Genomic DNA, 12,738 nt, shown 5'->3' on the forward strand with positions numbered 1-12,738 from the left:
CCCACTAGTTTTTTCAGTTTTTGTACCAGTCCTGGGACTTGAACTCAGGGCCTGGGCTCTGTCCCTGAGGTTCTTTTTTCCCCTTAAGGCTAGTGCTCTACCACTTGAGCTATAGCATCATATCTGGCATTTTCTGATTAGTTTACTGGAGATAAGAATCTTGCCAAGTCTCACAGACTCTCCTGCCTGGGCTAGCATCAAACCATGATCCTCAGATCTCAGCTTCCTGAGTTGCTAGGATTACAGGTATGAGCTATGGCACTTGGCCTTTGTTAAGTTTTTGAGAATTAGGGAATGAAGACATTCTGTACTCCCTTCCTCCCAATCTCAAATAGTAATTAAAAAAAAACACAACACTCCACTTTTCCTTGCAACTCTCTAATTCAAATGAGGTGGTAAAGTTGGCAGAAATACCATTTCTGTTGTCTGGCATGAGGGATAAGGAAGGTGGAAAAAAATAGCAAGCTTTTATTGAGATGAAAAAAAAATCCCTCCTCGTGGCAGAAACTGGAAACAGAGTTTCCTGTTACCCTTTATCACCAAGACAACAGCCTGGAAAAGCCTGGTGCTTCGGACTTGTCATGTTTTGCTCATAACCTTGAACGTTTAGCTTATCCTGAACTTTGCATCCATGCCAGGCAGCTGCCAAGGTAAAAAAAAAAATGCCTAGAGAAAAACAGATGGAAGACATCTCCATTCACATCTAGAGCGGGCATGAAGCTGAAGAGACTTATGGGGAGGTGGCCTGTGTTGATGATTTCCATGCAAAGTGGAGACTGTCTTTTCTTACTTAAAAACAAAACAAACAACAAAAAAAACAACTAGGCTCTTTCACAGGGGCCTTGTCCACTATCTTCTTGAGCGGTAGGTGGAGCTGTTGCATTTCTTTAAATTGCCCATGTGGGGAAGGGTGGGCTTCTCCCAATACCAGGCTCACAAAGAACATTCTGGGTCTCTTGGAAGACCCAGGGAAATAAAGACGGTCTTGTTGGACCAGGAGGGGGCACCCTGCCAGGCTGGCCAACTCCTAGAGGTAGCAAGCTCCTCTTCATTGTGCAGGACTCTCATAGGCAACGGATCAATGCAGAAATACCTCCCACCATCTCCCAGCCTGTCCATCCCTGGGTCTGGCCTGAACTCAAGAGGCAGTCCTGCGTCGGAACGTGCTGAGGTCATCAACACTTGTATATCTGCCTCACCGGGTCCTCCACACAGACCACAGACAAGGCTTCTGCTCCTATCTCTCCCTCCCTCTGTCTCCTACCTGCCTGGGGGCTCTCCAGTGAGGCCCGGCCAGCATGCCCCTCCTCTTGGTATCTATGAAAGAACTCTTCCTCACAGTGGATACCTTTTCCTCTGCCCACCTCCTAATATCTCAACACTAAAGAAATCTTACACAGTGCTGAGACGAAGATGTGTGTGTGTGTGTGTGTGTATGTGTGTGTGTGTGTGTGTGTGTGTGTGTGTGTGTGTGTGTGTGTATGTTGGTCCTGGGGCTTGGACTCAGGTCCTAGGCAACTGTGTCATAGCTTTTTCACTCAAAGCTCGTATGTTACCACTTGAGTTACATACAGTTCCACTTGTAGCTTTTTGCCAGATAACAGTCACACGGGCTTTCTTGCCCACACTGGCTTTGAACCACAACCCTCAGATCTCAGCTACCTGAGTAGCTAGGATAACAGCATAACAGCACTTGGTTTGCAGTTCTCTTCTGGATTTGAAGGAAGCACCTTCTAGGCTGAGGACAAACCCTGATGCAATTAATGCTCCTTGAAGCCCAGGAGTCATGTTACACCTGTGCTAGCTTGAGGCCTCTGAAGAGCGCATGGATTCATGTGTTTGAGTGCATGAAACCCACAGCAGGCTCTGCATGCAGCCTTGGGCAGCCTCAGCCCCTTCTTTAATTCAAGGAAGCTTCCAACTGCAACAGACTGAACTCTCTCCAACCTGAGGACATCAGCCAAGACCCCTGGGGCCAGCTCCTGTACCATCTCAGCAGCCATTGGTGGGCACTGAGAATTTATAGTGTGCATTTACAGCAAGTGTTAATTACATGCACCAGTGATTTCATTTTGTGATGAGCACACATGTCACACTTGAAATGGCTGACTTTTGGTGGCCCAACAGAGCGATGATAATGACAGTGATAAGCTGTGACAGCTTATTACTTTATAATTTTTATTGTATAGATCCATTTGCATTTTCTGGTTCATCAGTTGAATCCAGTATTTTTGGTTGGTTTCTTTATATATATATTATTGTAATTAATAGAAGGGTTACATTATATTTGCCAGATAGATGGTACATTACTTCACAAACATTGCTACCCCTTCTCATATTTTTGTCCCCATTCCCTTCCCCCCACCCCCTCCCCTCATTTTGTTCTCCCCCTTCCCTATCCTATTTCAAATAAACAAATAAACATATATACACTATATCAGATAACAAGGTAAGATACTGTAACAATATGAGGTAACCAAGGGACAACAAAAGAGATGAAAAATAACATAGTACATTAAGAACAACAATCACATTTTATATGGCTCTTGTTTCTATATCCTGGAGGTCCTTTCATTTAGCCTCATCCTATATGGCCTTATATATATCTAGGTTTTGCCCTATTTTAAACCTCTGCTAGGACAGTCCAAGGTTTCTACTGATTATGACAAATGAGGGAAACCATTGAGCCTATGTTCCTTTGAGTCTAGCTTACTTCCCTTAATATGTGAACCCAGTACTTTTTAAAATCGATTTGTTTCTTTCACTTTGATCATTGGGGCTTCCCCATTGGCATATATTTCTTCATTTGTCTCAGTACTCAAGAGACTGATTGTCATGTTCAAACACGAATCAGGGATGAACCCACCTTTAACAAAATCACTAGTCTCTTTTTAAATGCAAGAGCCAACTCCTCAGATCTTCTCTGTACTCTTGGCCTTCTCTCTAAAACTGCTACCACAGTTAGTGCGACATCCATAAAGTTTCCACTCAAATATTTTTCTCATTTCTTGTGCCGTGAATGAAATGGACTTATTTCCATGTATGATTCCCTAATTGAACCAGAATGCCTGAACATCTGAAAAATCATAACCAAAAATGCAATCATCCCTCTTAACACTAAAAAAAACCCCCCCATTGGGCCCTGACAAAAAGGGATATCAATCATAAAATATGAGTTGCTACAAATACTAATGGACAAATAAATAAAACAAAAGAGATTTACATTATTAAAACTTACCTTCAGGTTCCTATCTCTTTTCCTTATCCTGGAGGTTTAAAAAAGGAGGGGTAGGACTTCAAAGTATAATAAAATCGATAAATGTAGGTGATCTTAACATCCTAAAGTAGACCTTGTAACATGTCTAACTTGAAAACAAAAAGCACTAATAAAAATGTAAGCTAGTTCGCGATCTCTGATAAACATTGGTCCTTATACACAGTGTCCTACAATCTTTGTTAGTGCAGATCTCAGAGGATGGTTCATTGTAACTTAGCCTCAAAGATAGACTTTCTAAAGTCCCTTACACTCTGATGCTTAATTTCTGTTGGCCTTTGAGGATCCTCTTTACCAACATACTAATTGAACTAGACTATCCTCCCCCAGGGGTTTGGAGACAGTCCGCAGCTGTCTAGGTGGGCTGAAGCCCAGGATCTCTTACAATTCAGTCATCTACACATTCTAGTCATGCAATATGCCTGTGAAGTTCTCCTCTGGTTCCTACAGAAGGCATACATACTCTCAATCTTGACAACTCCACAAGGTCTGTAGTTCCTGTCAAATATTCTGAAATTTCTGAACTCTCTCCTTGCTTTCGCCCATTTTGTGTTTCTGCTGTAACCCCCTCTGGACAAACTCCTTTTTGTTACTTTTCTCTGCAAGGAAAAAAACAAAGCTCTTGCTCTCATCTTTGTGCTATTGATGAAAACAATTTTTATCAGTAGCAAAGGTCTTTTTCTTGTTTTTGGTTGGTAGTAGGTCTTGAAATCTGGGCCTTGGCTCTGTCCCTGAGCTCTTCAGCTTAAGGCTAGCACTCTATCACTTGAGCCACAGCACCACATCCAGTTTTCTGATTGTTAATTGGAGGTAGGATCTCCCAGACTTTTGTGCCCAGTCTGGCTTTGAACTGTGATCCTCATATCTCAGCCTCCTGAGTAACTAGGGTTACAGGAGTGAGCCACCGGCTTCAGCTAGCAAAAGTCTTCTATCAGGCAAATCTGTTATCTTCCTCTTAAAAAAATAACCTTTTTGTGGTTTGGGAAAGCAGCTTAAACTTTACTTCATTCATGGAGTACAAACAAACAAAAAATTTTCCATCTGTTAATGTGTTCTGTTTGTTCTGTGCTTAAATATCATGGTCAAAATGTCTTCTATATCAATCTAAAACTTAAAAAACCTGAGGTCATAAACTTGAAAAAATGAAATAGCAGGGCAGGGTGGCTCACTCATGCCTGTAATCCTAGCTACACTGGAGGCTGAGATCTGAGGATCAGGTTTCAAAGCTAGCCCAGGCACAAAAGGACCTGAGACTCTTATCTCCAATTAACCTTTAGAAAATAGGAAGTGGGGCTTGGCTCAAGGGTCAGGCAGTAGCCTTGAGCTGAATTGCTCACGGACAACACCCAGACCCAGGGGTAAGGCTATACCCTTGAGCTGAAGAGCTCAGGGCAGTGACCAGGCCGAGTTCAAGCCTTATGACCCACAAAAAAATAAAAATAAATAATAAAAAAAATAAAACAAAACACCAAGGAGATACTGCTCTCTTGTCAGAGTCATACATTTTCTAGTTGCTTCTATGCTGCCAAACCGGCCATGACGATGCTAAGACAGCAGACATATAGTCTATGCCATCCTGTTACTACTTCCCAAAATGTTAAATCAACCTTTATGTAGCTCAATAGTGTACTTGAAGGTACTCTAAATTAATATGCTTTGTTAATGTATATTTTGGATCTTGATCTAAAACATTGAACAAAAAATTTCCAGGGTCAATGGCTATTTTCACTTTTTAGCTCATGTTTTATTCACCCTTGATAGATCTAATCTAAAACATATGTGTGGGTTTGTGTGTGTGTGTGTGTGTGTGTATGTGTGTATACAAGTCAAGATATTTTGTTATTTTAATACATAGAATTATTGTCACTCTTAAAAGATAATTATCTGATTTCAAACAGGTCTAACAAAAATAAAAACATTCAAGAATTAATTTGGCTAAACCAAAATATGGGGAAGCTATTTTGAACTCAAACAATAAATAGGGTCTTACAATTTGATTATCTAAACAAATAACCCTAATCTGTTTCATTCTATATTCAAATATTTTACAATATATAGGTCTATCAATAAATGTGTTTATTATTATATTACAAAAAACATTTTAAGGTTACTTTACATCCTCAATTCAAAAATGTGATCTAAACTCAAAAGTTTTATGAACGTAACATCCAAATGTAAATTTGAATAATGAACATGAAAAAGTCAAAACATTGAAAATTACAGTACATAAGTAAGTCTGGTAGTATATAAAAGATTAAACTTGTAGCCAAGTGCCAGTGGCTAATGCCTATGATCCTATCTACTCAGGAGGCTGAGATCTGAGGATCCCAGTTCAAAGCCAGCCTGGGCACTAAAGTCCATGAGACTCTTATCTCCAGTTAACCAACAGAAAACTGAAAGTGGCGCTGTGGCTCAAGTGGTAGCATGCTAGCATTGGGCTGAAGAGCTCAGGGACAGCACCCAGGCCCAGACCAACAACAAAAAGAAATAGAAAAAAAAGAAAAGGTAAAAAGCCTTCATATGTGCTGTGTTAAGGGTAGTACCAGTCCCTAATAAGTAACCTAAGTCCCAACAGCTCCCACACCACCACACCAGGAGGCCTGGGCCTAAATCCAGAACTAAGGAAGAAGGCCTCTCCTAAGCCACTCCTCTCTAGGCTGGGATTCAGGCTGCAGGTGCATGCTCAGGTTGGAGGAGGGACAAGAGCCCCTCTCCTTTCCCCTGAGTGCTCCCCTGTACTAAGCTTCTGTGAAGATGCAGGTAGAAGTGGACTTCAACCATGGAAAAGTGAATCCATTCAGAAGGCTCACTGTTTAGCTTCTGGTAGGCTCAGGGTAGTTCCTGTGCTTCCACCTTCAGGGGCATCTGGACTTCTGGTGGGAGTGCATGACTGAGCTTACCAACAAAAATGCAGTGCACAGGATGCCTCCTTGCATCCTCTCCCCTTGAGTGACTGCAGAGTCTGCTGGTTATTAAAATGGTTGTAACTTTCAGACTGATCCTGAATGAGAAGGATGAACCCAAATGTTCCTCTGTCGAAAGATTTCAAAACATCCTCCTGGTGCTTTTCATGGACTGTTTTCAGATGGATTCAACTCAAATTATGGTAGGAGCACACTCCTACTTCTATATCCCCTGCAATCAAATTAGCCTCTTTCTGTTGCCACAGGGTTTGGGTGAACTAGGAACATTTTTGTTTCAACTAGGTGTTCTGAAACTCATCCATGGCAATGTTTTCAAGTGGATGCTTTTAACTGCGTTTCTTATCCAGTTAATAGGTCTATAAGCCAAAATGAAATCAGCAAAAATAGAACTTTACTCTAACCTCAGATCACATGAATTGACTGTACTAGGGCTAAGAATATGAAATTTCTAATTCCTGGCAAGAAATATGCAGCCAATACAGTAAGCTATGCTTGGGTTGCAGTCTTGGAATATGGTTATTTGCTTCTAAATTGAAATAACCTTGCTGTATGGCAGCATTAGAGGAACTTCTCCACTGTTTGTCATTAGATCCATGATACTATGTATAGGAATTGTACTAATAGACCCATTGTTCAATAGCTGAACAGTTCCATCATCTTATCCTGTCAAATGCAAGTTCCTTCATTTTATCTTGTCTCTACCCCTTTTGATGTAAACTGGATGGCTACCTGCTCACATAACCCATATGTGCTTTAAGTGATCATCCAGTCACACCCTTGATATGCTCATCAGAATATGGTTTTTCACGTTTTACAATAGATAGCAATTTTCCAAATCACCATCCTAATTCTTTTTTTAACTCCTTCTTATCTTGATTTGCATTTTACTGTGAACAGGAAGAACCAAGCTATTTCTTCAGCCGTGAATGCGTGCTATTCTTCCAGAAAAGGTGAAAAAGAAGGGGAAAAGTGGCCCAAAGAAATTCAAAGACTATCAAGTTCATCATCACAATTTCAACAGACTTGATGACCTCCACCTAAAGCCTTGATGGCAGGACTCCCGGGTACACAGCTCGTAAGATCTCAAGGCTTCTTTTCAAGCCTTGTAATCTAAGACTTAGCCTTGCTATGTTCGGGACTTCCTTGTGATTCATCATCCCTTTTTCCTTTCTCTCCTTTTGTGCGTGTGTGTATTTTTCCCATGCCTCCACCACTGTGTTTTGGAAGTGTTTAATTTACCTAGTTTTACAGGCTTTCAGATAGAAAGAGATTTTGCTGTATCAAGAATGCATTGTACTTCATTTTTATCCACATCTAATTTAAGTGGTTTTAGATTTAAAGCTGAAGAAAAGTTAGGACTTTGGGGAATACTGAGACAGAATGAATGTATTTTTGCATGTGAAAAGTGATGTATCCTGGTCACCAAGTGGGACTTAAACCCAAGGTGGATCTCAAACCCACCACCATAAAGTCTCCAGCACTCAGTCAATTAGGCTAGGAATCTTTAGTAGCCATGTGGCAATTGCTCCCCACTACGGGGACAGTGAAGCCTAGAGCTTCATTGGGCGTGGGTTTATAAAGGCAAAGAGTGCATTCAAGTTGCCAGGTGGTAACCTGACCTCGTTTATCTTAGTGCAGCTAGAATGCTAAATCCCATAGAATGTTTTCTTTTCCTGAATCATCTCAGACAGTCTTCAGGTCTCTCTGGGACTTGCAGTTTTAACCCCTTACTCCCTGGTTCCTTATTCCTAGTTAAAATGGTTCTGGGGTCCATGAAAAGAATGTCAGGGACTGAATAGTCCCCCTCATCTCTGTAAGATTCCTAAGATGCTTATCCAATGAATCAATAAAAGGCAGAAGTGTATCTGTGGCTCACCTGGTAAAGCATCACCCTTTAGCCAAGTGAGAGTTCATTGTCCTAAAAACAATCCTAGTACTGGCACACAAAAAAGTTGGTGAGTGAGTTGACTCTAATTTAAAATCGAATAAACAATGTATTCTGAGATCAAATGTTGTTATATTAATACAAAATATACCTAGTTCTTTGCATCAAGATTGGCTGAAGAGTTACTTTTAATAAATTTTATCAAAAATGTTTAGTTTTAAATCAAGATAATTGCTTATATTTTAAACTCAATCATCATAATTAAGAGTTCATTCCTCAACACAGGTCATTGAAATGACCCTTAATAAAATTTACCAAAAAAGCTTTTTTTTTGCTGGCCCTGGGGCTTGAACTCAGGGCCTGGACACTGTCCTTGGACACTTTTGCTCAAGGATAGTGCTCTGCCACTTGAGCCACAGTGCCACTTCTGCGTTTTTTCTGAGTATGTGGTACCGAGGAATCAAACCCAGAACTTCCGTGCATGGTAGACGAGCACTCTACCACTAGGCTACGCTCCTGGCCCAAAGTTTAATTTTTTCATGCAAGGAAATTGATTACAATTTAAACTCAATCATAATTCAGAGTTTATTCCTCAGCATAGGTCATTTAAATGACCTTACATGTATAAAAGAAAAAGTATTAGCTTATATGTCTATGACTGAAAATATGTAAAACTAAGTTTAATTGGCATTTCAATATTAAATTTACTATATATATAAATTATATATATAGTATAAATCTAATTGGCATTCAATATTCAATTTACTATATATGGAGATACACGCACAGAAACACACACACACACACACACACACTTAACTGTCACCAGGCAGTGGTGGCTCACACCACTATTCTAGCTACTCAGGAAAGTTCATTAGAATCTTTATTTCCAATAAAACACCTCAAAATCTGAAAGGGGAGCTGTGGTTACTGAAGTACAGTGCTAGGCTTCTGCAAAATTGCTCAGGGACAGCAATCATGCCCTAATTCAAACTGGCAAGTTCATAGGCAAGCACACACACACACACACACACACACACACACACACACACACCTATCACCAAATTCCTCATACAATATCTTAATAATGAAAATAAAATTTTAAAAAGTTCTTTTCAAGTTATCTTGGCTTTTGTACTGCTCCCTCTCTCAGTGAACTCATTCCTTCAGACTATCAAGACAAAAGGAATGGAAGCAGATGTTACAGTTTTTCTGTGTCAGTTTGACAGATTCCCCCTGATGGAGACATTGAGTAAATATAAACAGATAATGAAAAGTCAAAGTTGAGACACTGCTACATTGATCATATTCTCATTATCTAAAGCCTTTTTCAGTCTGTTCTTTTTAGATACTGGAGTTTGGATATGTAGCCTCCCAATTGGTAGGCAGGTGCTGTACTATTTGAACCACACTCCAGAAGAATTTCTTTCCTGGTTTTTGAGATGTTGTCTGCTAGCTTTCCAGCAAAAACACCATGAGTGAGGGAACTATTTCTCACATCTGTGTTATTTTAAGACAACTATAAGCCAGGTGCCACTGGTTCATGTCTGAAGTTAATTAAGAGATGATTTGGAAGATAGAGTTTCAAGTGTAGGCCAGGAAAATTACATTAGACCCTGTCTCCAAAATAACCAGCAAATACTCCCACATTTTTTGTTTTACTTCAATTGAGATTGAATTCAGCCTATTGTGTTTGCTAGGTAATTAATCTACCACTTCAAATACTGTCTATTGTTTGTATTTTCAGATAAGTGTTATGAGTTGACTTTGCCCAACGTGAGATTAAAATGGATCCTCCTAATTCTCCCTCTCAGCAGCTGGGAAAAGAGGACAGACTCAGAAAGCCTAACTGGTTTGGACAATAGAACCTTCTAATATCTGTCCAAGGTGAACTCAAATTGAGATCCTCCTTTCTCTGTCACCTGAAGAGGGAGTCTCTTTATTCTATCCATATCTTCAATCATTTAGGTACTAAATAATTAAATCTATGTATACAAATATTTTTGACATATTCTATCTGATGCAATTTATCCTACATTAAAAAATCTTCTTTGCTATGGATAATTGTACATTCAAAAAGAATGAAACATCATGTCAAAGAAAATGCATTCTAATTCTGCCCATAGACAGAGAGAGGAATTCCACTGTCTTTTCTTCTACTCAAAATGAACAGAGTGGTAAACTCGGGAAAGGACATGATAAAGAGTAATGGTGATATTATCAAGAATAAAGTGCTGTTTTCCAAGAATGCAATGACTGCATTAGATTGATCAAAAAGGGGATGGGACACAGAGAAAAAAATTCTGAAAATAGGACATATATATAATAAGGTATTCAAATAAATTCATCTCCAAAGTGCTGATTTACATAGTGACACAGAAATGAAAAATGTCCAAAGATACAATTTTCACTATCATTAAACTCTAAAAGTAAATTTGATAATGTAGTGCAAGAATTTGATGCTGAAAACATTAAACTTTTATTTGAAATAATTTCTCAGTGAAATATCTGGTAGAACAGCATTGTTGCAACTTGCATCAATTACTCCTTTTCTTTCTCTTTATCTATAAGAAAACACAGTGGTTGTTCACATTAATTAGTAGAACTACAGTGAGAAAATGTTAAAGATATTAAATCATCATGGACATTGAGTATTCAAAACAGACTGAACCAGAAACCTAAGTTAGACCCTTAGGCTCACAGGCAGTAAATCCCTAAGCAGAATGTAAAGGTGGGCTTTCACACACCTTCATGGTACCTTGAAATACAACACTCTCACAAGATAATTAAGGAAATGTTAAATACTCTTCAACCTCAGAAATTATCCAATGTCCTGATTTGAGGGAATTTTTAGTAAAAAGGTAGAATAGAGTATACTTCCATAAAATTTGATTATGGGGGCAGGGAGTTTGGCCTAGTGGTAGAGTGCTTGCCTAGCATGCACAAAGGCCCAGGTTCAATTCCTTGGTACCACATGCACAGATAAAAGCTGGAAGTGGTGCTGTGGTTCAAGTGGTAGAGTCTAGCCTTGAGAAAAGGACTGTGCTTAGGCCCTGAGTTCAAGCCCCACATTTGCCAAAAAAAATGATTGTGTGTGAAACAACTGGTAAAAAGGAAAACATTTTCATAAGAATTATTTGGATATTTTACCCATTATCATTCAAAATATGTGAAATTAAAAATAAAACATGAGGGAAGTGAGGCTTTGCTAAAGGGTAGCTGAAGAACTCAGACACAGTGCCCAAGCTGAGTTCAAGTCCCATGACCCACAAAAAAAAATAAAGAAAGAAAGCTATGAAAACTGGAATTAATTAAGAGGCAGGTATATAAGCAATAGAGTTATCTTTTTAAATTTCTAATATGAAGAAGCAAAAGCTATTTCTATGGGCACTTCACCATTTGTGTAGATATTTTAAACAAGATAATTGACTGGTCCCCATTTTCATCCACAGTCCTGGTTTACTAAGAGAGTATGTCTCTTCACATGCTTAAAACCAATGCAAATTGCTTGAGAAATTGTATGACCACAACAGTTTTAAACAATTTTTGCCAGTGGCATATCAAAATGGAAACTAGCCTATTTTACAAATGTGTGTTTGTAAAAGACAGCAAAAGCATGTAAAAGTACTCAAAAATATAAACAAATAGTTTTTATTTCTCTTAGTTTAATATGAGTTTGGCTCAATCTGTTTCTCCTTCAAGCAATCAAAGACAAGCATCTGGGTTCTGAACTACTTTTCAAAAGCATAGCCATATGACTTCTTATAAGAAAATGATAGGAGCTAGGTACCAGTGGCTTATGCCTGTAGGCTTATGCCTACTCTGAATGCTAACATCTGGGGACTGTGGTTCAAAGCCAGCCTGGGCACAACAGTTTGTGAGACTCTTATCTCCAATGAACCACCAAAAAACCAGAAATGGTGCTGTGGCTCAAGTGGTAGAGTAAAAACCTAGAGCTGAAGAGCTCAGGGGCAGCACCCAGGCCCAGAGTTCAAGCTCCAGGAGTAGCAAAAACAGAGAGAGAGAGGGGGGAGAGGGAGAGAGAATAAAATGGTAGAAATGATTCCTGCACATAAATGAAAGGATAATGTGGTAGAAATATCCTAATTTACCTTCATGGTACTGTGCATGCCTGACTCTAGTACTAGAAAAACTTTTAGATTTGGTAGAATCTTGTTCTGCACATCTGGACATTGTTAGTACTTACCCTCAGTCTTAGTAGGGGCCACTTCCTGCTTCTCTTCCTTAACTACTTCTGTCCCTGAAAAGTAAACATCAGTTATTTTAATTGTCAAGGCATGATTCACATATACAAAATTAAGAATATTCTCAGCCCAGACCATGAAATAAAAGCCTTTTGTCTAGTGTGGTAACAAATGTGATCAAAAATATCTAGAGGGGCTGGAGGATTGGCCTAGCGATAGAATGCTTGCCTAGCATGCACAAAGACCCGGGTTCGATTCCTCAGTACCACATACATAGAAAAAAAGCTGGAAGTAGTGCTGAGGCTCAAGTGGTAGAGCTCTAGCCTTGAGAAAGTCCAAGGACAGTGCTCAGGCCCTGAGCTCAAGGCCAGGACTGGCAAAAAAAAATTCTAGAGGATCCTATCAGAAGGTCTCTGCTAAGAACAAAATAAACCCCAGTTGTAAAATCAG

The sequence above is a fragment of the Megascapheus bottae genome, chromosome X (assembly GCF_031878675.1).
Source record: "Megascapheus bottae isolate mThoBot1 chromosome X, mThoBot2.hap1, whole genome shotgun sequence".
Taxonomy (NCBI): domain Eukaryota; kingdom Metazoa; phylum Chordata; class Mammalia; order Rodentia; family Geomyidae; genus Megascapheus; species Megascapheus bottae.